The following is a 5,600-nucleotide window of genomic DNA, read 5'->3' as shown; positions in this document are numbered from 1 at the left end:
AAAAGTCTACAAACAATAAAAGCTGGGTAGGATGTGGAGGAAAGGGCACTTGCCCTATTGGTGGGAATGTAAGTTGATGCAGCCAGTATGGAGAACAATATGGAGATTCCTTAAAAAACCAGGAGTAAAACTCCCAGCAATCCCACTACTGGGCATATACCCTGAGGAAACCATAACTGAAAAACACACACACACCCCAATGTTCATGGCAGCATTGTATTTACAATAGCTAGGACATGTAAGCAACCCAGATGTCCACTGATGGCTGCGTGGATAAATTGTGGTACATACGCACAGTGGATTATTACTCAGCCATGAAAAGGAAAACATTTGATTCAGTTCTAATAAAGTGGATGAAACTAGAGCCTATTATACAGAGTGAAGTAAGTCAGAAGGAGAAAAACAAGTATCATCTATTAACACGTATATGTGGAGTCCGTTAACAGAAAGGTGGTACTGATGAAGCTATTCGCAGGGCAGCAGTGGAGATGCAGCCGGAGAGGACAGACTTGTGCACACAGCTGGTGAGTGGGGTGAATTGCGAGAGCAGCGCTGAAACCGACGTGCTACCATATAGAAGATCAGATGGCCAGTGGACATTTACTGCATGATGCAGGGAGCTGAAATCCGGTGCTCTGTGGTCACGTAGAGGGGTGGGATGGGGCTGGAGGTGGGAAGGAAGTTCAAGAGGGAGGGGACGTACATACGCCTATGGCTGATTCACGCTGAATATATGGCAGACACCAGCACAACATTGTAAACCGATTATCCTCCAACTAAACATGAAGAAATTTAAAAAATAGAATAAAATCTAAACTTTTTTGTTTACAAAACTTTATTTGCCTGTTCACAGTTGCTCTGGGTTGTCACTGCTGTGCGTGGGCTTTCTCTAGTTGCAGCCAATGGCTTGCCACCGTGACGGCTCCTTTCACCGCAGAGCACAGGCTCCAGGGCACAGGGCCCGTAGCCGTGCTGCATGGGCTTAGCTGCTCCCTGGCACATGGGATATTGCCAGACCAGTGACTGAACCTCTGTCCCCTGCCTTGGCAGGCATATTCTTAACCACTGGACCACTACAGAAGTCTCAAACCCTTTGCTGCTGCTAAGTCGCTTCAGTCGTGTCCGACTCTGCACAACCCCATAGATGCAGCCCACCAGGCTCCGCCATCCCTGGGATTCTCCAGGCAAGCACACTGGAGTGGGTTGCCATTTCCTTCTCCAAACCCTTTAACACTGCGTAAATGCCCCACGCGGTCTGGCTCTTCCCTGCCTTTCAGATCTGAGTGCTTCTTGCTCGCTCTTGCTTGGCTTCCCCAGCCGTACTGGCTTCCCTTCCAGTTCTCCAGCATGCCAGTCCTTGCGATGCCCCAGGCCTTTCGCATGCTGTCTCCTCTGCCCAAATAGAACATGCTTTCCCTAGATCTTTGCATCCCAAGAGCCTTCTCAATCTTTGGGTCTTAGCTCAGATATTACCCTCTGATGATGGCTTTACCAAACTGCTCTGATGCGATCTCCACTTTTTCAGTTTTCAACCATGATTCCTCTTAGACTTTAACATGCACACCTAAATGTATTGTTCTAATATGTAGAGTTAAGTAGTATTTCTATAGCCTTCTTTTAAATAATGTGAAAAATATAGTATGTTTTTTGTCTTCTTCTTCCTTCCTTTTTTGTCTCCAATCTTGATTTCAACTAGAATTTTAGTTTCAGATCATTTTGAATATCTTAACAAACAAAAAAATTTAAAAAGTCTACTTTATTTAGACTTAAGAATATTTTCTGTAATATTTATACAAGTATCTATTCCTCTGGGTTTCACTTTATTTTATTTTTTTATTCTTTCAGCATGGATCTGTGGGTAATAAATTGAGTTCTTGGATAAAAAGGTGGGTATATATACATTTGCTAAAACTCATCAAACTGTATATTTTACATTTTTACTTTTCACTGTATGTAAGTTAGAGATATAGTATTGGAAAAATTTAATAGGTGAGCCAGTGGATACTGGTGAGAACTCAAGCTAAAGAAATAAAGAAATGGGAAGCAGGAATATGAATTCAGGAGAGAGAGAAGAGGGAGAGTACATATTTAGAAGGTGTGACACTAAAGTAGTGGCAGTTTTAGGAGGAAAGGCAGTCTCTGGGAATGAGAACTGAAAGGAAGGACGCTGCTGGTGGTGGTGGTTTAGTCACTAAGTCGTGTCTGACTCTTGTGACCCCATGGACTGTAGCCCGCCAGGCTCCTCTGACTGTGGGATTTCCCAGGCAAGGATACCAGAGTGAGTTGCCAGTTCCTCCTCCAGAGGATCTTTCTGATCCAGGAATTGAACCTGTGTCTGCTGCGTTGCAGGCAGATTCTTTACAGCTGAACCACCTGGGAAGGATATACTCAGAAAAATAAAGGAAATTATCTAGAACAGAAGACAGATAGCAAAAGCCAACTGAGCAATATAATAATATTCATATTTTGGGACTTTGCTGTTGGCTCAGATGGTAAAGAATCTGCCTGCATTGCAGGAGACCCGGGTTTGATCCCTGTTTCGGGAAGAACCCCTGGAGTAGGAAATGGTAGCTATTCTTATAAAAGTCCAGTATTCTTGCCTGGAGAACTCCATGGACAGAGTGCTTGGCAGGCTACAGTCCATGGGATTGCAGAGTCTGACACGACTGAGCAACTAACACACACACATCCGCATTTAGGCACACGGCGGTTATTAAAGTTAAGAACACAGGTTAGGCGTCAGACCTGGCTTTACTCCCTGGACAGTGTAATACGGGCCGTGTGTTCAACACAAACTTTTGAGCATTTCCTGTGCACCAGGCATTGTGTCGGATACCTCGTGATTTAGAGACATGTGAGAGAAAGAGACTCTTTGTCTAGAAGGAGCAGTGGACACGTCGTTGGATAACTGCGCCTCTGACAGACAGCACACCGGCGCATGCGCACGCAGGGCTCAGCGCCTGATCAGGCTGATAGACAGCACACCTGCGCATGCGCACACAGGGCTCAGCGCCTGATCAGGCTGACAGACAGCACACCGGCGCATGCGCACGCAGGGCTCAGCGCCTGATCAGGCTGACAGGCAGCACACCTGCGCATGCGCACGCAGGGCTCAGCGCCTGATCAGGCTGACAGGCAGCACACCGGCGCATGCGCACGCAGGGCTCAGCGCCTGATCAGGCTGATAGACAGCACACCGGCGCATGCGCACGCAGGGCTCAGCGCCTGATCAGGCTGATAGACAGCACACCTGCGCATGCGCACACAGGGCTCAGCGCCTGATCAGGCTGACAGACAGCACACCGGCGCATGCGCACACAGGGATCAGCGCCTGATCAGGCTGACAGCACACCGGCGCATGCGCACGCAGGGCTCAGCGCCTGATCAGGCTGACAGGCAGCACACCTGCGCATGCGCACGCAGGGCTCAGCGCCTGATCAGGCTGACAGGCAGCACACCGGCGCATGCGCACGCAGGGCTCAGCGCCGGGGGTTAATCAGCCTGGTTACCGAGACCAGTGTTCGATCAGACTGAAGTGAGAAGCCTCGAGAGAAAAAATAACATGCAAAGGATTTTTCTTTCCAGAATACAGTCTTTAAATTGCTTTAGTAATAAGGTGTGGGCGTGACAGCCTGGCCGCAGGGAAATCACAGGTGTGGCGTGCGTTGCCTGCAGTCTAGTTACTCAGGTTGATGTGAGGCCCAAGTGGGCTTAGAAAGCTTTCAATCACAGGCAAGCCTGAGAGTGACCACAGACAAAGGGAACACACCTAAATCTCTCTGGCTTTCAGCTGTACTTGTGAAGGAAAAAGGGAGGGACCAAAGGATTTACATAGAATTTTCAGGGAAGAATACTTTCATTTTTATTTTAAAATTGAAGTGCAGTTGATTTACAATGTTGTATTAATTTCTGGTGTACAGCAAAATGATTCAATTTATATGTGTGTCTGTGTATATATATATATCTTTGGTCACTTGATGCAAAGAGCTGATTCATGGGAAAAGACCCTGATGCTGGGCAAGATTGAAGGCGGGAGGAGAAGGGGACGACAGAGGATGAGATGGCTGGATGGCATCACAGACTCGATGGACATAAGTTTGAGCAAGCTCTAGGAGACAGTGAAGGACAGGGAAGCCTGGCGTGTTGCAGTCCATGGGGTCGCAAGAGGCAGACATGAACACCAACAACAATACATACACTGCTTATGTGTACATACGAGCATTCGGATTCTTTTCCATTGTATGTTATTATGTGACACCGAATAGTTCCTGTGCCATACAGTAGGCCCCTGTTGTTTATCTACTTTAATAAATATTTATAAATATATATATATGGTAGTGTGTGTCTGTTAATCCCAAACTCCCCCTCTTCTTCCCCCTTTGGTAAAGGTAAGTTTGTTTTCTGTGTCTGAGTTATTTGTTTAGAATACATTATTTCTTAATAGAATGCTTGGACTTAATGTTTTATGGCTTCTGTCCTCAAAAGGGATAGAGTTTGGTAATATACGTGGAAAATCCTTTTGTGGCTTAAATCTGTAAGATGATGTTTAGCTAAACTTTTCTTTGTTATTTAGCAGTTGATTTCTCAAAAAAAGATAACACTGGTACTGAAGGTAATTTCAAGTTTCATAAAATAATTTAGCTGGAGACCAATATCCCTAAATCTATTCATGCAAGGAGCCAGAGAGCATAGCTGAGTACACAGCAGAGTCTGGATGAAATGGAAACAAGACTCGCTCCTGGCTGCAGCTTCTTACATAGACCCTAGAAACACTGGCTGTGTCGGGCCTCCCAGGTGGTGCTAGTGGTCAAAGAATCCACTTGCAATGCAGGAGACCTGGGTTCAATTCCTGGGTCGGGACGATCCCCTGGAGAAGGGACTGGCCACCCACTCCAGCATTCCTGCAGGGAAAATCCCATGGACAGAGGTGCCTGGCAGGTTACAATCCATAGGGTTGCAAAGAGTCAGACACGACTGAGTGACTAACATCACTCCTTAGGCTTGTGAGAAAATGCTGAACGGAATTGGGTGTCTTGAATTCTACCTTCTCAACATGGGTTCCCATGGTGGTTCCATAGTGACGTGGTGGAATGAGAGGGTATAATAAGCTGGTGGAGGGTTGTACCTTCATGGTCCAATCTGATTTCAGAAAGAAAATGCACAGGTGATTTTTATTAGCGTAAATACACTTCTAGCATTTCATCTTGTGGCATTTAGGACTGAAATAGAGGGCTGCTTGTTTTCTATCTTAGGCCGTTTGATGCCAAGGTCTGTGTTTTATATCCACGCTCCGTCTCCCTAGGAGGCTCCCATCTTGAAATCTGTACTGTATTAGCCATTTCCACCTTATGAAGGATAAGTTGCTTATTTTGTCTAGTTTAGAAAACACAAAAGGGACCATCATGTGACAGCGGACAGGTAAGTTTGTTATGAAGTAGGAGTGCAGGATACAAACATGAGATAATTCTTTGGGAAATAAGGAGCAAAATCGTGAAATTTACGTTTTAGTCTGACCTCCTCTTTCTGAACACACAATCCTTCTTCCCACAGTCAGCACACTCTGGAATCGCATGCTGCTGAATTTCTGATCCGTTAACTTA

General features: G+C 46.0%; 1 long non-coding RNA gene across 1 annotated transcript; it reads left to right on the top strand.

The window, feature by feature from the left end:
* The first annotated feature begins 446 nt into the window (after positions 1 to 446).
* LOC129645067 (uncharacterized) lies at positions 447 to 4,231 on the top strand. The gene is made up of 3 exons (XR_008711160.1): positions 447 to 524; positions 1,846 to 1,886; positions 3,986 to 4,231. It is a non-coding gene; the product is annotated as an uncharacterized LOC129645067 (long non-coding RNA).
* The last annotated feature ends 1,369 nt before the right edge of the window (positions 4,232 to 5,600 follow it).

Source organism: Bubalus kerabau, chromosome 2 (genome assembly GCF_029407905.1).
Source record: "Bubalus kerabau isolate K-KA32 ecotype Philippines breed swamp buffalo chromosome 2, PCC_UOA_SB_1v2, whole genome shotgun sequence".
NCBI lineage: Eukaryota > Metazoa > Chordata > Mammalia > Artiodactyla > Bovidae > Bubalus > Bubalus kerabau.
This window is presented reverse-complemented; position numbering and strand designations above follow the sequence as displayed.